A 21,764-nucleotide genomic window follows, 5' to 3' on the forward strand; every position below is an offset into this window, starting at 1 on the left:
CTGCTACTCAAGATCTGTGTAACCTTTAAGAAGACCTTATTTCTTTATTGTCCCTGTCTCCCCCCCCCCCCTTTTTTAAATGAGAGTATTGGACCAGATCAGCTCTAAAGATTGTTCTATGATCCTATGATCTAAATATTCCTAAATCTTTGCTCAATCGGTAATTGTATCATTCAATAGTCCCCAAAAGTCAGAAATCATGTTTCATTCACCTTTCATCCTTCATCCATCATCCTTCATCATCTAGTATAATGTCTGTATGTTGTAAATGTCTAAGAAATGTCTGTTTATTGATTATTCCTCCTTGATAAAAGCCTCCCCACTAATTACCTGGCATTTACTTTATACAGAGTATATCTATGCTTCTCTCTCTCTCTCTCTCTCTCTCTCTCTCTCTCTCTCTCTCTCTCTCTCTCTCTCTCTCTCTCTCTCTCTCTCTCTTTCTCTCTCTCTCTCTCTCTCTCTCTCTCTCTCTCTCTCTCTCTCTCTCTCTCTCTCTCTCTCTCTCTCTCTCTCTCTCTCTCTCTCTCTCTCTCTCTCTCTCTCTCTCTCTCTCTCTCTCTCTCTCTCTCTCTCCCCCATCAAGGTATCTGTCTGTTTCTATCCCTCTCTATCTATCTATCTATCTATCTATCTATCTATCTATCTATCTATCTATCTTTTCCTCTATCTGTTTGTCTTCTGTCATGTTACTTGTTTCCCAATAGAGAATACAAACTCCTAGAGATAAATGACTGTTCCATTTTTGTCTCTGTGTCTCAGGCAGAGGGCTTGGCACATTGAAAACTTTTTAAAATCCCTGTGCACTGATTGGTTAATTAAATATTGCTTGCCCATGCTTACTACCTTCAAGATTTTCTTTGCAGAGAATTTTTTTAAAAAAGAAATGCTTCTATTTCTTGCTTCCATCCCCTAGAATTCAAATCTCATAGCTCTGGTCATTTTATTCTCATTCTTATTTAAAAGGATATCTAGGTGGTACTTCCTAAGTTTCTGATGAAAGGAAATGTTTATGGCATTTTTAAAACCCTGAAAATCAGGGTGCATAATATGGAGTCCTCTAAACCCTTTATGGTGACAATATCACTAAGAGCTGATATAATATCTGATGACAAAGCTGACAGATTACATCTGATGGGGACAAAGAACCATTTTTGTTTTTAAACTGACCCTGAAGATGTGTCATAACATTTGTAATATCTGCTATAAAGTGTCACCGACTGGTCTGGAAGATTGCTGGAGCTTGGAGTAAAACATTCAGTTTAGTGTTTCTATTGTTTTCATCTCATGAGGTGATGCTGGGGGGAGGGTGCCCGGTGAAGGAGGAAAGACAGAGATTCTCAATTTCCATTCAGTCAATCCCATCATTAGGTACTTATAATTTATCACAGTAAGCACATAACGTAACTGTACAAAATGAGGTATTTGTAGTGGAAAATGTTACAAGAAAATGCCAAAGGTCTCTCTGTTAACCAGGAGATGGGCACTCTCATAAAGAGTTAATTTTTTTTAAATGTCAACCAAAAATTCCATCTCAACAATAGCAGTAGTCAATCCAACTTGATTTCCACCTGATGCAAGCTGAAACGTGGGCAATCTCACATGTGAGAGGGCTTGTGAGATGCTTTAAGAACAGCTCATGTGAGCTAAAAAAATGTCGATATTATCACCATTCTTTGTAGTGAGATGCAATATTTTTCAGTGTAATAATACAATTAGGGAAATGGATTATACTGTCATTCTGCCCAAACTCTTTATATTCCATGCTTTGCACAGATTTCTTGCTATTGTGCCATATTCTTTATTTTGCCTAGAAGGGACTAAATTCCTTCCCATTTCTGTGATGTACCTGCTCTTTTGCTTCTCAATGAATTTTATTAACTATGTGCAATTTGAAGTGCAATTATACTTTATGTATCCCAGTTAATTTAAATAGGAAGAGCAGCCCAGTAAACTTGATTGTTTGTTTTGGTGTTTTCCATTGTTATTAATAAAACATTTTTAATACATATGATTTAAATGGCAAAGTACTTAGATATTCTGGGAAAGCATTTAGGGATACTAGTCTAATAAATTTGTCACTCAGAGATTCGGATAAATATTTCTGAAAGAAGTTTAAAAAACATTTAAATATGAATAACCCAACCAGTGTGTAGCGAAGGCATGTAGTATGTATGGGGGAAGTATATGTGTGTGTACATGTATACATATATGTTTAATTTAAATGTATACATAATATATGTGCATGCATTTTTCTAGGCATTTAAATTTGATTCAACACATATTTATAAGGTTTCTTCTCTGGGCTAGGCACTGCATAGGCAAAGATGAAAAATGAGATTATGCCTCCCTTCTGGTTGTTTACAATCTAATAGGGTAATAATTGCCTCTATTATCAATGGAATTCCACAGGATCACTCAAAAAAAAAATCCTTTATTCTCCAGATTAGAAAGTTCTTCCTTTACTGATATAAGTTCCTTGAGACATATATTCGTATGTGTTTCAAGACTTTGGTAGTTGTCTTCTTGTAATATTTCAGCTTTTAAGCTGTTTTCCTGCCTCACTGAGCTCACATAAGATACATCTGAAAGCTTTAGTACAAATTTACTTCGAATAAAGTCTTCAATTCATTTTCATGGCACCAAAAAGACAGCTTTAATAACTGCAATGACAAATAAACTGGAAATCATTCCAGGCCTTTTCACTTAACTGACAAGTAGAACACTCTCATAATGAGCCGCAGGTTTTACGTTTTCTCTTTGACCATAATAGCTTCATTTAAGAGCGTCAGACCCTGACACTTCATCATTTATCTACATTATTTCTCATCTTCTTTCAAATAAATTATGGAATACTAGACTGAGCACATAAAAACAAAGTGACTTGTTATCAGTAAACAGCAAGATAAATTGTCCAGAAGTTCCTCATTTAGTTCCTTTTAAATTTAAGGGCAAGTTATTGGTTGTACCTTTTTTTTTTAAGTTCCAATTTTTTGCATTTTTTTACAGCCATCTTATTTCTCTTGCCACTGGCCTCTGTTCAGTCATCCAGAACCTGATGATGGCGCAGAAAGCATAAAGTAATCCCATTATCCCAGGGTTGGCCAGTATAGTATAAAGGAACAAATGGGGAAAAAAAATCAAATAAACAACTTGGAAAGAGATTTCTCTCCCATCTGTAAAACTCTCCATCCATAATACATCTTGTCATACTAGCAAATGTGACACATCCAAAGTAATGAACAGTGGATTTGTAACTGTTTTCGCCTTTGGTAAAACAATACAGATTTTAACCGGGACACTGGATGTCTCTCCTTTTCCAATATGCCATTTTTTTCCTCTTGTTTCTACCCTTCCCCCATATCTGCCATTTTAAAGAGGGTAAAAAAAAACTGACTCTAGTTTAAGATTAAAACTACAATATCCTTTTAATCTTCATGATTTCTGCATTTTTAGAGCTCATCAGTTCATCTCACTTAATGGAAAGCATGTCCATCTCTGTGTGTCTATTTTAGATTGCACATCATCTGGGGGCAATCAATGGCAATATTTGCTATACACCATGAAAATTTAGGGCAGCTGGAAAGTGCTATAGATAGTGGGCACATCCTGAAGTCAGGAAGACTCCTCTTCCCAAGTCAAAAATGTCCGCGGAGAGTAGCCACATAACCCACTTTCCTCATCTGTAAAATGAACCAAAGAAATGGCAGACCCTCCAAGAAAACCTCAAATGGGCTAAATAGACAGCCATGAGTGACATTAATATCTAAATAGTCATATTTCATTTTCCAATGGATTACTTAGATTTGACACTGTCACTTTAATCATAAAGTCATTTCGGAAAGGTATAATCCTAGGTGCACACAGAGACTTTTTGAACACCAATAGTATTTCATAGATAACATTAAATAGGTGTTTATCAATATAGTTACTCAGTAGGTACGTATCTTGGGAAGATATATTTTGTTAAAACTCTTATATTTTGTCTTAAAATTGTCACTAAATATCCCTTCTAAGGCAGAAAAGTAGTAAGGGACAGGTAAAGGGAGGTAAGTGACTTGCCCAGGGTCACACAGCATAAGATCATATATGAACCCAGGACCTCCTTTCTCTAGACCTGGTTTTCTATCTACTGAATCACTTAGCTTCCCCTGACCAAGTGGAAAGATATTAACAATGTCAACAAAAACAGTACATCACTTTGTTTAAAGACAAAAGAGGAGAACTAAAAATTCACCCTGACTCATGCAAATAATTTTGGAAAATCTTTTAAATTAGCAGTGTCTTATTTTTTTACATTTATAAGAGAAGATGCTTGCTTCTATAGTCAAGATTTTGAAACACTCTATTCACCAAGCAGTTATTTATCACTTACCATGCACAAGATGCTAAACTAAACCTTAATGTTAAAAAGAGACATGAGTAATTTACACAGGGAAAATGAGCAGAAATATGATTTTCCCTTTCTTTTGCTATTTTTTCATTCTAAGAAATTTTTGCACGAACAGAAAAACAATGGAAGTGCCAAATCAGAATTTATTCTTCTGATGGGATTATCATTATCTGAGATGGGATTTAAAACCAGGTTTCCAGATCCAGTGGAGTGGGGTGTGTGTGCGTGTGTGTGTGGTGTGTGTGTGTGTGTGTGCATGCTTAACATTGTCCAGAGGCCTTCAAAAAGATAAAGAAATGAAATGGTATTGATATTATATTCCAAAATAGCCACTTCTGAATTATCTAAAACACACTTGAATCAGATTTATGTTGTTGAATACTACCTTATCCAAGAATCATGGAAGTACTTTTAGATGTACTCAAAGTCACATTTCCCAAAAAATAACAATTACTCGGAAAAAAATCTGACATAATATGTTTAGTCTAAAAAGGCAGAGATTACTCTTGACCCCTGACATCAGCATTATAAAGGGATTTCACTGTGTTATAGTTGAGTTTATAGCATTTAAACTGACTCCCTTCTTTTCTGCTGTGACAGAAACTGAGTTTATGTCTAAATTGAACATTTGTTTAAAAGTAACATTAACATCAGTTCATGAGGGAAATTATCCCAAGAAAATACTAGCCATTTGTGCACAGAGGTCCATTTGTGTGGTGTCTTCTAGAGGGAGAACAGTGAAATATTTGGCACAATTAAAAAAAGGCAATATGGTATTGGTTTAATTTTCAGAGGAAAAGAAACAGTTGAAAGCATAGTATTGAGCACACGGTATGTGTTTAATAAATCTTTGTTGATTTATTTTGACTTGACATTCCCACTTTGCTCTACCTTTTTCAGACTTTGTCTGCATTTACACACTTTTTCTGGACACTACAATTTCAGAGGACACTGATACACTGGAAAACATCCAAAGGAATTCAACCAGGCTGGCAAAGGGCCATGAATCTATTTTTTGTAAAGATGAGTACTAATTTGGAATGCTGTAGTGGGGATTCCTTTTGGCTATGGATTTGGTTAAGGGTCTTTCAGGGCCTGAGATTCTGTGAAACTGTAGCTCTCTTAGATAAGATGAGGAGCACATAGCTAAGAGGTACGATACTTCCCAGGAGAGACCTGAGAACTATCACCGAAAGTTTCAAAACTCCAACTTCAAAAACTGACCTCTTTCTTACAGTTAGTTGCACTGACTATATCAGGTTATGGGTATATGCAGGCTTAATTATGGAGGAGGGACAAATCCACTGTAACTATGGGTGGAGCTCAAATTCACCATACTTTTCTGCTAGGATGAAAGACAAGTTGCCAGGGCTAAGAACCTCTATTATTCCTAGATTGTTCATTTATTTTTTTCCTACTGAAATAGACAAATGACTTACAAACATCAAAAGTTAAAAAATATTTTTTTCAAAATGAAATTTTATAATATTTTTTAAATAAATGATAAAGGTAAAAATGAATTCAATGAATCCAGCGATCACATTATGCCCTAGAGATATTTGTTACATATTATATGAAAGTATATAATGAAGATAAGACAGGTAATAAATGATTATTTTGTGCTAGTCAATGTGCTAAACCCTGAAGACACAAACATAAAAAGGATAACCCCTACCTTCAAAGACCATATTTTTTTAACATCCTTACAATTATTTCTGTTTCATGTAGAAACATTTTGAACAATCGTTTTTGATATTTTAAAATTCAAGTTTTCTCCCTCTCTACCTTCTCTAATCTAAATGCAGGGAATAGTCTAATAGAGGTTTTATCTGTATGTTCATGTAATAATATTTCCATATTGCTCATCTCTTGATAGAAAATATATCACACAAAAAATAGAAACCTCATAAAAATAAAATAAAAGATGGCATATTTTGATCTGCATTCTGATTCCTACAGTTCCTTCTTTGGTTATAGATAACATTTCTATTATGAAGCTTTTATGGTTATCTTGGACACATGCATTTTTGATAATGGTTTAGTCTTTCACAATTGATTATCATATAATATTCCTTTTACTATATACATTGTTCTCCTGGTTCTGTACTTCACTTTGCATCAGTTCATATAAGTCTTCCCAGGTTTTTTTTTTTTCATCCTGTTCATTGTTCCTTATTGTACAATAATATTTCATTATAGCCATACACCACCACTTGTTCATCCATTCTCCAAGTGATGGAAAACCTCACAATTAAGGAGCTTATATTCTGACGGGGGGAGATAGTACATATAAAGTAGAGATAGATTCAGAAAGGTGATATGTTCATCAATATGTATTTTTTAAGTATTTATTATGCCAAGTTTCATGCTAGGTAGTGGAGATGCAAAGAGAAAATGAAACTGTTGCTGCTCTCAAAGATTTTGCAATCCATTGGGAGAAACAATATGTACTTATTTATGCTTATTATTATATATATATATATATATATACATATATAGGGTGTAAACAGATATTTTGGTAAGAAATACCAGCTGGGGGATAAGGAGAGGTCGTAGGTATGAAGTATAATTTAAGCTTTGCTTTAAGGAAACTAGGAATTTGAAGGAGCAGAGGCCAGCAATATATGGGAGGAAGCCTGCACAAATGTACAGAAATAAATCTAGGATGCCATATGGGAGAAACACTAAGAAGGACAGTTTTAAGAGATTATAGAGAATATGAAGCAGTATAATATATAATGAAGTTGTGTTGTAAGGAAATTCGAATTCATGAATGGTTTTAGATGCCAAAATTTGGATTTTGTGTTTGACCCTGTGCCTGGCTTATAGTTGATGTCTAATAAATAATTGTTGATTGACAAATTCCAAAGAGAATTGAAAACTACTATAGTTTTTTGAGTTGGGGTATGCCATGGTCAGATATAAACTTTAAGCTTGCAAATCTGAAAGCTCTGTGCAAGACAGATAGGAGAGATATGAGATTAGGCAAAGAGATCAATTAGAATGCTATTGTAGTAGAATAGATGAGAGGTTGATGAGGATTTGAGCTAAGGTGGTGACTGAGCACAAAGAGAAAGATATAGATAGAAGTAGGTGTGGATATAGCACTGACAGGCTTTGGCAAGTTATTGGATGTCAGATATGTGAGGCTCTGGAAAATGAGAAGCCATTGCAACTGGGGAAAATGGGAAGTGGTTCATGTAGAAAATATGTGAACTGTTTTTCACAGAAACAAGCAGTTTCAAAGCTGAAATTTGAACTTTGATGACCAAAACAGTATTTTTACCCTTAATAGGAAAAGAGAAATTAAGGAAAAGAGTAGTTTTAGGGGAAATCATTCTGAGCCAGCTTGAGTTTGAAATGTCTATGGGACATGCATCTAGTTCAAAATGTGAAACAGACATGGGTGAGATAAGATTGGAGCTCAGGAGAGTTGTATATAGAGATTTGAGAATCATCTATAGAACAATGATAATTGAGTCTATTGGAGCTAATGAGATCATCATGGGAAAAAATTAAAGAGATAAGAGGGGTCAGGATAGAGTGTTGGGGTGTAACTTCTTTTAGAGGGTAGAATATGAATGATTAACAATAGAAGGAGACTAAGAAATGTTCAAACAGGTAAGAGGAAAACCAAGAGAAAACAGTGTTAGAAAAACCCAGTATCAGTAAGTCATGGTCAGCAGGGTCAGATGCTACAGAGAACTGAATTGGGCAATTAAAAGATCATTGATAACTTTGGAGAAAGCAATTTCATTTGAGTGATGAGGTCAGAATTCAGATTGCAAAATTGTGGGGATTGAGAGGAAGAAGTGCTGGTGATGAGTAGAAAGAGGTTTTACCAGACTGTGAAATTGAGAGGAAGCAAAGGTAAATGATTTTTTAAGGGTAAGTGAGACCTTATGAGTGTTGAAAGTAGGGAAGAAACCAGTAGTCACAAAGAAATTAAAGAAAAGAGGAGGAGGAAAGGGGAGGTTGAGAGACTGAGGGAGAAATAGGGTGAGGAGAGAGAAAGAGTGAGAGAGGGGAGGAAAGAGAGAAGCCTCAGGGAAGGAGAAAGGGAAGAGATGAGGGGAGAAAGAATGACAGAGGGAGAAAGGGATAAAGGAAGAGGGAGAGGGAGAGAGAGAGAGAGAGAGAGAGAGAGAGAGAGAGAGAGAGAGAGAGAGAGAGAGAGAGAGAGAGAGAGAGAGAGAGAGAGAGAGAGAGAGAGAGAGAGAGAGAGAGAGAGAGAGAGAGAGAGAGAGAGAAACTCCAAGGACAGGAGGAAAGAAGAATGGGGTATGAAGCAATTCTGATGTATAGAGTAAATAAGAAGAGGGCTCTCACACAGAATGGTCTTGTAAATATAAAGCAAGGTCCTAGGCTGAGAGGTAGGAAGACAAAATGGCATGACAAGGGAAGCTTAAGGATGGAAGATTTGGAAAGGTTGCTATGGGAAATACAATAGACAATCAATTAAGGAGAAGGAAATGAGTTCCCCAGTTGTAATGTGGGCTAGCAGCATTTGCCTAGAGCAGAGGAGGTAAATGCTGCAAATAATTTTGGGTTGGGTTTTGGCACAAAAAGTGGTGGGATAAGGAATTAGAGAATAGAGGACTATGTAATGCTGAGCCAGTTAATTCCAGGGACAGGATTGAGGGAAAAGTGAAGCCAGAGCAGGGTTTTGGGTAGCACTAAGAAATGGAGAACTGGGATTCAAATTTAGAGCAAAGAATAGGGAGAGAAGAAAGCACAGGTAGCTGGGTATTTTAGAATTCTTAATCATAGAAGAACAGGAAATGGTATGTATGACTGAGGAGTCTGAAGAAGTAGATCATTAGGGTTAAGGAGGCTGAGAAACTTGAGAACAAGGGTGTTTAAAGAACATTGATGTATAGGCTAAAATGCCCTGGAACCACTGTAAGATTTGAGGTGGAGACAAAGACTGTAAGTGAGGCACTGAGCTCCTTTGAGAAAATAGGAAGAATGATTTAAGGGCCAATAGATAGTTTTTGCTGAGATCTCAATTAATGATATCTTAGATAGAGTGAACCTCCAAGTAGGACAGATCACTGAGTGCTGCCATCAAGGAGAGGCTATAGAAGTCATAATAGGAAGAATTCAGAGGACCATGTTGACTTGATTCACAATGAATTTGTGTTATCTTATCTCAACTAGTTCATGCTGCAGCAGGAATCCTTTTATTCTTCCCCAATGGACTCTTACTGAAGTGGTGTCAGACTCAAATAGAAATGGAGCCTCTAATCTATGCATGAAGATCTCTGTAGGCAGCCCATTGACTTAGCTTTAAAATATTTGTTTTGTTGCATTTTTATTTTTTTTTAATTTCACAATTACATTTTTTAACAGTCACATTGTTGGGGCAGCACTCAGAAGTGCTGGGGGTTGCTTGCTGCCTGCCAGTGGGTCTATTGTTTGTCACCTCTGCTCCCTAAAGCAGTTTTTCTGAATCTTTTTTTGACTCCAAAAATGCCATCCCATCCAGGACCAATGTGTTTAGAGTTGGGGGAAAAGGTGGACAGGAGAGATGGTTCAGTCCTCAACAGAAAGGATGATTATGAGTACACTAAGCAGGGCAGTTAAGTGTCCCATTGGATAGGGAACCAGGACCAGAGGTGGGAGATCCTGGGTTCCAATATGGCCTCAGACACTTCCTGGCTGTGGTAACCTCAATTGCCTAGCCCTTACTGCTATTCTGCCTTGGACATCATACATAATTTTGATTTTAAAACAGAAAGTGAGGATTTAAAAAAAAAAGAAAAAAGCTTGCTGATTTATCTCTCTACTACTTAGATCACAACTAATCCATGTTTAACCTATCTTGTGCAACACTTTTTCATGGCTTTTCATGGCTTCTACCAAAATTGGGGCCAAAATACTGGAAGTTATCCTCGAGTATTCTTTGTCACCAATGTAGAGCCAGAAGAGACCTCACAGGAAATTAAAGACAAAGAAATTAAATGACTTGACCAGGATCACACAACTGGTAATTAGCAGAGGTAAGATTCTAACATTGTTTCTTTACACAACTTCCAGCATTCTTTGCACTCCACCACACTACCATGTCATGGATAACAATCGATTCTCATCAATTATACCTCACTTTTGCTAAATGACCATCTTTTTTTCTCTGGTTTTCCTGGGCATATCCTTCTCTAATAAATCATTTGTACCAATATTATTCCACAAGTCCTTTTTTTCCGTATGCTTGTTTCTGCTAACCTTAAGCTTTCTAATGCTCATGTAATTCATGAAATAGCTAGTACAAAGCACACTACTTAATTAATTTAATCAATAGAGAAATACCCCCAAATCCATTTGATGACCTGAATGATCTAAATTGGCTACATTGAGCAAGTTGACCAGACCATTGCCTAACATCAGGTCACATCATTCAGTTTTAGATCTACAGTCCCTAAATTCCTAAGTCACAGAGCACAGATCAGCTTACCTGGTCTTACAGGGCACAGAAAGCAGGTATTTAGCATATGAATGCTTCTGCTGATAATTGCCAAACTTTCACTTATTTAGTTTTCCACCACCATATTTCAGTGTATGTACAAACCATCAGAAGGTAGAGCGATAATGTATGCATTTAATAAACCTTGCCAATTTTGAAATGTTCTACTATTCCCTTTGGAACTTATAATGCTTTACTTTGGATCATTGAAGCAATTATAAATGGAAAAAGTTCCAATTATGGGGATATTTCAATTTTGAGAAAAAAACAAAAAAGAAAAAAAAAGACAAAGCAAATGGAAAAATGATAGCATAATTTGGTGTTATTTCTAACTGAAACATAGAGATAGAGCCTACATATCACATTGAAACACTACTATGCAATTTGCAAGTAATACACAACTGATTAGTGCAGATTAGTTTTGAACCTTCATTGTGAATATGTGATAGAGTAATCTTTCTAAAAAGATTGGCTTGCTGTCTCCAGAAGTAAGAAAAATGCTGTTGTGCTTAATTTTAATGCTCAAATGTCTCCATAAAAAGATGCTAACCTGTTTATTTTGGTTACTTTTGATTATCTAGAAGACAGAATATACACAAACCCGAAATAGAATGTATTTCTTTTAGGAAAATTCATCTAAGCATGCAAGGTTTTTTTAAAAATAAAAATTTAATAAGAATACTTTTTAAAAAACAAATTGCCAGTTACATTAAAGGAGAATACTTAGTTATGAATATGTTAAATCAATTCACAATTGTACTCGTTATGACTGAAATTATGTAATGCTTAGCCCTGTGTGTGTTTTACTTGATTGATACCCGAATGAATGTAGCATTGATTATATAATATTCTTCCTAATCCCCTCCAATCTACAGAGAAAGCACCACATACATTCATAGGCACACACAGTTTCTGTGGCACTGCAGTGAGCTTGGGGAGAATGCTATTTTAAATTAAATTAGATAAACAGCCCAACCCTCAAACAGAACAACAACCACAAAAATATGGTCCTCTTTATTTCCTGACTTACTGTTAGTTGCCTGAGAGATTAAAATGAGACCGTAAGAGGTAAAGCAATCAGGCAGTGATGAGATGAAAAGCTGTGAATGTATTACTTTCTAGTGCTGAAGGCTTTCTTTTTCCTGCCCCTTCTGTTTTTAAAACTGTCTTGAGAAGCTGCATTTCCCCAGACAATGGATGGACCATAAAAGTCTGTCTTCTCAAGTGATGAGTTAGAGAATGTTGCAAGAGTACTTGCCAAATCATACTGCCATTATTAATTCAAGCATGATGAAATTGTTCATTTTAACTATAATCATGTAATTCATCAAAATACTACTAGAGCATATCATTCTCAACTATTATATTGATATAGCACCTTATTCTACCTCCAACAAATGCAGGGAACTATTTTTTTTTGATGTTTAACTGACAAAAAAATTCATTAAAAATAACATTTGGGCAGAACTGCCTCCCATTTTTGATGAGTGGGAAATTTCAACTTGTTTTCATGTACACACTGAGTGTAGTTGTTATGCTTGTAAATAATTCCTTTAATTAAGTAGAGCTTCTATTTAAGGGTTCTACATACTACTAAAAAGACCCATCTATTGTAACACATATCCAGAGTGAAGCTTCAAAATTAATATGAACTAAACAGCGATGTGCTATTTGAAATGGAGTAGTGGAGTTTAAATGTGATATGTAAGCTGTATCACTGTTTTATTTAGCAATACAACAAAATCGTGCTATCTCATTTCTACTTGTTTTTTCTTCTTTTTCTTCTTTAAAAAAAAAAAACAGTGTTGATCTTTTTCTTTCCCTAAAGTAATGAATAATGGAGGCCTGTGAAACTCCCTTTTCAAATTACCCATCACCTCTTTTTTTACATTCACCTTGGTCTTTAATCCAGAGAAAGAACTTTTTTTCATAAATTTACTTTGTGTATCACTTCTTACTCCCACCATGTCTTAGAAAGTCGCCCAATAACTCTGTTGTTCCAGTTAGTTTCATTTTGTCCAAAGAATAAACTAAGGCTCTCCTGTTCACTAACTCTGTAACTTTGGCCTAATTGCTTTTGTCCTCTCTAGACTTCAGTTCCTCATCTGTAAAATGAGGAGGTCGAGTTATCTCTAAATCTATGATCTTATGCTCCTGGGATACTAGTAGCTGATCTATCTGTTTGGCAATGAACAGCTGTTCCAACTGCTGGCCTATGATGAGAGCAAGATTTGCTTTAAGGAATTGTAGAAACACTAATTCAAAACAGGTTGGGCACTATCTCTGCAATAAGCTAGCAGTTAAGATGAACAGACACTGTTTATAGGAACAACTTTGTTTGAAAACAATGAATCAGTTGAATTTGAACAGTTGTTTAGGAAAAATAAAAGTTTAAATGCAGCTAACAATAGCTAGTAGCTTGAATTCAAAGGTTATTCTTTTTCCCCAAAGACATATGAAACTGAAATCTCCCAAATAGAAATCATACATGTGACATTCCAAAACAATGAAATTTAATAGAGTTTTGGATTTATTTTAATACTTTGAAATGTAAGTGCATATAACTAATGTGGAAATTCCCGTTTCTTGACTATGCAATTTTTTATATAAATATAAAAATATAATGTTTATAAGAATTTTGTTGTCTTTTGTTTTGATGGGGGTAAGTAGGAGAGAAAATAAATGTTTACAAATTGAAAAAATTAAATCAATGTTTAAAAATAAATGAAAATTCTAATAAGTGGGTTACAAATTGAATATGCAGATATTATGCTGAAAGATTTCTGAAGAGGCAAAAAATAGTTTTCTGGGTAGAAAGACCAGTCACCTAGTCCCAGCTCCACCATTCATTAGATATGTGACTTTGGATATGTCACTAAACCTTGAGTTACTTAGCCATTACTTTCATCTCCACAAGGTGGAGATAATGATATAATAATAACTCTCCTCCCATGAGCTTTCAATAGATATGAAAGCCCTTTTAGGACTGGAAAAATGTTCTATTGAGATAAAAGGCATTATTTGAATGATATTCAGTTACTCTGCTGAAGTCCTCCTTCCCATAGATCAACATGGTGTAGAGGTCATAGTTTCATACATTTAGAAGTGGAAGCACCTCTGAGACTACCCAGTAAAGCTCTTTCCACTTACAGATTAGGAAACTGAGGTCCAGAATGTTACTTGCATTAGACAATAAAAGTAGTAAGTCGTATAAGGAGAAATTTTATCCTGCTGCCCTTTTTACTTACTCTAATTACATACTGCTTCTTCTGTTTTCTGGAACTCCAACAACAAAGAACAGACTTTAACAGGTCTTATTAATCCAGAATGACTTAAAGTATGAGTTGCTAGAAGACCAGCCTAATTAAATTGAAGAGTCTTTTTATGATATTGGCCACAAGGTAACAGATTTCCTCCCATACAGTATTTTCTGAAGTACCTAAGCCAACGTTTAGAAGAATGTGATTACTGTCCGTGAAGGGGGCTAGATTGCACAGTTGATAGAGTGCTGATCTCCAAGTCAAAAAAATTTGAATTTAAAGTCTGACTCATATTTGTAATAGCTGTGTGACTCTGAAGAAGTCATTTGACAGCTCTCAACCTCAGTTTCCTAATCTCTAAAATGAGGATGATGATAATAATAGAACCTACATCATAGATTTGTGAGGACTAGATAAGAAAACATATAAAAAGCTTTGGAAAACTTAAAGTGTTATATGGATGTCAGATATTTTACCCAGACAAGATGTTTCAGATCCTTGGTAAATTTACTGGTATGTACTTTGTGCCTTTATTTCAGATATTAAAACTATTCCTTTCTAATTTTTGTCAGTTAAAAGGTATACAAAATGCCCAGAACTTGGCCCCAAGAATAAAAGGATTTCCTCCTCTCTTCTTTCCCTCTTTTCTTCCTTCTTCCTATCTCTCTGTTTCTTCTTTTTTCTCCACTTCTCCCTTCCTTTCTTCTTTCCTACCTCCCTTCCTTCCTTGATTGCTTCTTTCCTCTTTCCTTCGTTCCTTTGTTCCTTCCTTCCTTCCTTCCTCCCTCCCTTTCTTCCTCAAGGGCTTAAGAGAAATAGAATATTAGCAAGATCAGTAACAACTAAATCTAGATTTGAATCTAGATAAAAAATTATAAAAAGATATTAAAAACAGTTTTTTTTTAAAAAAGGACAAGAATTGTGTCAATGAGCAATTCTCAGTTATTTTCTTTGCTTGTGTCTGGTAACTTTATATACTTAAAAAGAGTTGAGGAAAGCAAAGAGCTTTTGTTTGTGTGGACTATATCTATTTGTTGTATTAGATATTAAAACTGATAAATTTTTAAAACATCTCCTTATTGACTCATTTAAAACAATAACAAATCCATTCTATATTAACATCAATAGCATATTTTATGAAAAAATACATTATAAAACAAAAAAGTGGAAATTATTTTACATATTTTTCAAGACTCATTAATGTCTAGCTTAATAGAAGACAGTTAGATTTTCGTATCTGCTTCTGTATTCAATCTATTGTGATATGTTTTTGGTTGGAGTAAATGAAAACAATCTAGCCTCATGCAGATAATGAATTTTTCCTTCATTCTTTTTATAATCCAAGTGTCAGACCTGAGTTGTATTTCCATATCTGTTCCTCAGGTGAAGTCCCTCATTTGGTGGGAAGATTAATGACTTGAGGCTTTTTGCTCTGAGGGGCAAATTTGGAGGGAAGGCTTTGGAAAAGAGAGACATAATTTGTTCTTTCATTCCAGAATGACACAGTTCCAGATCTATTGGTTCTTTGATAGCACTGTGATAATGGAGTGCATCATTAAGTTCTACTGGCTCATGAAAAGGTAAGGTTATGTTCTAAGCCTCAGCCTGAGCCTTCTTTTCTGAAACCAAAAGCTCTCTCTGAAGGATAAAGGGAATTTCTCCTCAAGAAATACCTGTGTGAATTGTGAATTGATCCAACCATTCTGGAAGGCAATTTGAAACTCTGCCCAAAGGACTAAAAGATTGCCTGCCCTTTGATCCAACCATACCATGGCTGGGTTTATACCCCCGAAGAGAACATAAGGAAAAAGACTTGTACAATCATATTCATAGCTGCACTCTTTGTGGTGGCCAAAATTTTGAAAATGAGAGGATGCCCTTCAATTGGGGAATGGCTGAACAAATTGTGGTATATGTTGGTGATGGAATATTATTGTGCTCAAAGAAATAATAAAGTGGAGGAATTCCATGGGTATTGGAACAACCTCCAGGAAGTGATGCAGAGCGAAAGGAGCAGAACCAGGAGAACATTGTACACAAAGACTGATACACTGTGGTACAGTTGAATGTAATGGACTTCTCTACTAGTAGCAATGCAATCATACAGGACAATTCTGAGGAATTTATGAGAAATAACACTATCCACATCCAGAGAAAGAACTGTGGGAGTAGAAACACAGAAGAAAAACATATGATTGACCTCATGGTTTGATGGGGATATGATTGAGGATGCAGACTCTAAATGATCACCGTAGTGTAAATAATAATATGGAAATAGGTCTTGAACAATGACATGTAATACCCAGTGGAATTGCTCATTGGCTATGGGAGAGTCTTGGGAAGAGGGGAAGGAAAGAACATGAATCACATAACCATGGGAAAAAATTCTAAATTAATTTAATTAAATTATTTATTAATTTATAAAAGAAATACATATTGGTATGCATTTTTGTTACTTTTGAAAATCCATTGCACTTTGATATATTATTATTTCAAAGCTCTTGATTTACCTCCGAGTTCATCTCTGAATTATCATTAATAAAAATTGTAAAGAAACTGGGAAAACCTCACCTGTTCTGCTATTTGATCCAATATTTGTCCTGCCTTATTGGACACAATGCTGGCTTTTTGAAAACTAGCTTACTTGAGAATGATTGTCTATCTGACTAGCTCCATAAAAAAATAATTAGGAAGACTTCATTTGGTTTAGTTTAATACTGGAGTTGAATGTGTGGGTTGAAAGCTAACTTTTAAAGCAAACCTAAAGTGGCTTTGTTTTTCTAATTCCTTTGCCCTTACCAAAGAATGGTTTGGTTGGCTTTAGGGAGGAGGGGGTAAAAAGTTGTTTGTTTGTTTGTTTTTACCAAAGACAGAAGAAATTCATATACTATGGTCTTCAGAAAGCAGGAATCATAATTTGTCTTTCACATGACACACACTGAAAGTTCCTTTTTTCATGGGTTTCCTCAATGACAAGCAAGTCCTTTGCTAGGGAAGAACTGAACCTGTTCCTGTGAGAAATTTCAGCATCTAAATGGATTAATATCAGCAACATGAGTGCAATTAAACTTTAGAATTCTTATCCCAGGTTCTTTGTGCACTGGGTTGTTTATTTCTGTTTCCCTCTCATCTGTTGCTTTTATTTCTCAGCCCACATTTCTGAATGAAAGTTTGATTTAGAAAAAAGGTAAAAACTTTTAAGAATATAAATAGTACTCAAAATAGTAGCCCTTTGAAATATTTTTAAAGCAAATTACCCACTCTGTCATGGGCAGATTTCCCTGATATGGTGTCTGAGTCTTGCCAATATGTTTTTATTTGAAAGAATTTAGAGAGCAGGTTGCCCTTTATTTATTTTGGTGGCATCTGGCAATGAGGAAAACAACATAGAATTTAAATAAGAATGATATATGTACTTATAACACCTATGAGGTTCATGCTAATCTAATAGACTTCCAAAGAGAAACAAAGTAAACTTTTATCAATAATTTTAAATGTTTTCTTTTTTTTTAACAAATGCAGGAAAAAACAAAATTGTATTGAAATCTATCATGCATTTTATAGGTTGTTGTAATTATATTTGCCCTTTATATTATATTATGTAGAGGGTTTTTTTTTCCTGTTGTGAGTATAAGTTTTAATTTGGAGACTGGAACTGTATGACTATGCTGCATTTGACAGTCTTCAATCATATGTAAACACCTGGTCAAGAACTTTATTCTTAAGGATAGTGTCTCTAAACTACATCTCCCACAAGTCTGTTCATTTAGTTGTTATATAAGCACTAAGCTCTAAGTAATTCTCAAAAAAATTAATTATAAAAAACAGGTTTTAAGATCAAAGAAACTTATATGAATAGTGAAGACATAGAAAATAGAGAAATGTAATTAAGGATGAGAGAAGAGGGGAAAATAACTGGAATCTATCAGAAGGTGAATCATAAGGATTAATAATAAATCATCTGAACTCAGTCCTAAGTGGGCAACATGCTTCTCTGTTAGTAATTCAATCATACCCGCTTCATCCAAATTATTCTAAACATCCCAGGTACCACTGTTTTACTCCCATTCTCCTTCACCCCATCGATCACTCCAATGTTCTCATCTCTTCAACACAACACTTCTTATCCCTACACTCAAATTCTAAAACTACCCTTTCACTTTGCTCTGAAATGGCTGCTCCACATGTAACAAACTAGATTTTGTCTTAAACTATTTCCTTTCTTTCTCTTCCCATCTTCTTGTTCTCAGAGACCAGACTCCCTCTTGATGACATAGCTCTCCTGGTTATCCTTATTTAGCACTGTTTGAATTTCATTCATTCCCCCACTAATACTGTGGGAGAATTGGATCACTCTTTGCTTCCCATTCCAGGCTCTTCCACTACCATCATCACTCTGTCCCCTTCTCCATTAAAGCCATAATTTTCAGTCAATCAAGACTCTAGTAGCTGCAGTCTGCAGATCTTGATGACTCATCCCTTCCTCCCTAGATGAGTTCAGTACCTGGCTCATAGTCTTTCTGCATAATTCTTGACCTCATACTTGAGTTTTCAATATATACAATGATACTCCCTGAAATGACTTCCATTCCAATTTTTCAATTTACTCATTTTCCCATGGTCAAGTCCTCCATCACAGAGAGGGTCATACTGTTGATCTTGCTATATAGGTTTTCAGAATTTCATAAATTTTAAAATGCCCCTATCTGTTCATAACTGTTAATCCTTCTACCTCTTCCTCTCTTACAATTCTAAACTATGATCTTCATCTTGACTATAACCTCAAATCCCTCTACCCTTCAATTCTGTCATCTGCCATTACACTTGCCCTACCAACATTCCTTCCTCTTCACCATTCCTTTCTACATCTTGACCACTTAGTAAATCATTTCAACTCTGTTTTGTTCCCTTTCCCTATGTTGTTCTTTCTCCATCTTCCCTTGAGTTTATTTGTTACTCTCATATATCTTGCCCTGACAAACTACTAAAGTCTTGATTGGTATAGGAAGCCCAGAAATCAACCTGTAGCTGAATGAAATTCCCTAATTTATTTACTATTCTACTCACCAAAGTAACTTTTGAAAAGCATTTCATTCCTCGTGTCCAAAATTTCTGCACTTCCCCCATGTTCTTAATTGAGTGCCATGGATCATTTCACATGAAAAAACAATGAGGCTGTTCACAGAGAACTCCCGCTTTTCCACTATTCCTCATCTCTCATCACTCAAATGCCATCAGCAACTAGTTAACCTATGTTTCTATGAAGGGGTGGCCTTTCTGCTTGCTAAGATGAACTCCTCCAACAAATAAATGTGGTCTTTTTCCATCTCTCTTTTTCCAGCTCTCTTCTGCTACTCACAACCTTTATCCTGGTATAGGTCTTCATCACCTCTTTCATAGACTATTACATTAGCCTGTTCATTGGTTTCTCTGCCCTAAGTCTTTCCCTACTCTAACCCATATTTCACTTCTTTTTCAAATTCATCTTCCTAAAGCAAAGGACTGACTTGTCACTCCCTGCTCAGTAAACTCAGTGAATCCCAACTGCCTCCAAGATCAAATAGAAAACCATGTGTTTCTTAATCTTAACAGATATAACCCTTTTCCACTTTTCAGGTAACTTAACAACTTATTTCCTTCCAAATATTCTGATATCCTCTTTGTTGTTCCTCAAACACAAAACTCATCTCCGAATTCTGAACATTTGCATTGGTTCTCCCCCAATGCCTATCTCCTCATTTCTATCTGTAAGCTTCCTTCACACTTCAGATAGAGTCCTACATTCTGCAAAAATGTCTTTCCTGGACCTCCTTAATCTTAATACCTTTAATCTGAAACTAACCATCCCAAATTTGTCATTTATATATATATATATGTATATATATATATACATATATATATATATACATTTATACATATACATATATATAATATGTGTATATGCATATTTATACATAAATGTGTATATATGTGTATATATGTGTATTTTATTCACTTAGTTGTTTACATTTTGTAGCAGTCCACCCCTAGCTATGGGCAAGGGAAACAGTATGTATAGATTGTCTTAGAAGAGAGCATGCTCAGTCTTGAGCATGCTCAGTCTTGCGCATGGCTGGGAAAGCCTCTGACCCTTGACCTAAGCTTCCCACAAGTTAGGTGGGAAAACAGGTTTCTTTGTGCTCACCTGGCTAAGAGAAACCACACCTATACCTTGTCATTAACCAATGATAATCATCCCTATGTATTGTGTATATTTGCATATCAAAGAGATTAAATACAGGGCACAGCAAGCTCCGCCCCTCTCTTCCTCACTTGGATCTCAGCTCTCACTGATACCTGTCCTTGCTGGAGCTTGGCCTCTGGTCAAGCTCCATCTTTGATTCCTTTCCTGATCTACCTCTCCCACCTGGGACCTGGCCTTAGGCCAGGCACTTTCTTTTCTCTATCATGTCTCCGACCTGTGTGGTATTAAATTTGGATCACTGGATGGGTATAAGCCTTCTGAGTAGTCCACTGATCGGAGTTTCTGCTGTGGCTCCTTGATAATTAATAAGGCCTAGATTTCTGACTCATTCCTGCCACCTCATCTTTAACTTGACTCCGCCATCTCCCTCGCGGCATTCAGAACTTCTACCCTTCCTCAACTTCCTATCTTGAGGCTTCTCACGGGTTCGAGGAAGCTTCACATTTTGTCTCCCCCCATTAGACTATAAACTGGACATCAAGGACTATTTTTAACTTTCTTTCTAACCCCAGTGCTTAGTCCATTATCTGCATATAGTAGACTATTAATGATTGCTAATTGTCTGACTTGCTGAGTAGAGAATCAGTCAAACTGTCTATAGGGAGTTAAAATTACAGATTCATCATGAAAAGCTATTGATGTAGAAGAGACTGAGGCATTCTCCACCAAAAGCAACTCAGGAGCCTGGATCAGGTGCCCCTAACACATATTCTAAATGACTTGTAACCCCCTTCCACAGTGTTATGGAACTTGAAACATTAATCAGGAATAGAATCAATATTCTCTGGGAGATATATGTCAGGGATGGGTGGCACCATTTGTGAATAGGTTCTCAGAATATTTAATACCATCACCTCTGTTCTGACTCTCTTCCTTTCTCTATCCTGATGTTTGACATATTTCATTTCTTTGTTATTGTTTAATTGTCTTTGCTTTGAATTTTTAGTCATCAAGTTAGGTATAATAAAGAATCAACAAGGCCCTTGTGATTATGAATCTAAATAGATGATTTCCTTGGCAATACCAGGGATCCAACTGATAGCTCAAAAATGTCTCTATTGAGAGGATCTTGGTGCATTATACAAATGTCATAAATACATTTTTTAAAAAACCAGATATGTGTTGGTTTAACACAAAGCAATTTTTGTTTGGAACACTGCTGACATTTTGCAGTATTTTTATGATGATCCTTAATTGCCTTATTTTTTTTACATGCCAATAGAACCTTGAATGAGCTTGTCCCAATTTGATAGACCAACTTTGTCAAAGGTCTTAAAATTTGAGTTTAAAAAATGACTGCTATAAATGTATAGACTTTGAGTTATCTTCAAACGTTTAAAACATAACATTAGGGCAGAAACAGATTTCAAATTTGGTTTTTGAAGAGAGGGCAAAAATATGGGG

Source organism: Monodelphis domestica, chromosome 4, assembly GCF_027887165.1.
Source record: "Monodelphis domestica isolate mMonDom1 chromosome 4, mMonDom1.pri, whole genome shotgun sequence".
Lineage (NCBI taxonomy): Eukaryota > Metazoa > Chordata > Mammalia > Didelphimorphia > Didelphidae > Monodelphis > Monodelphis domestica.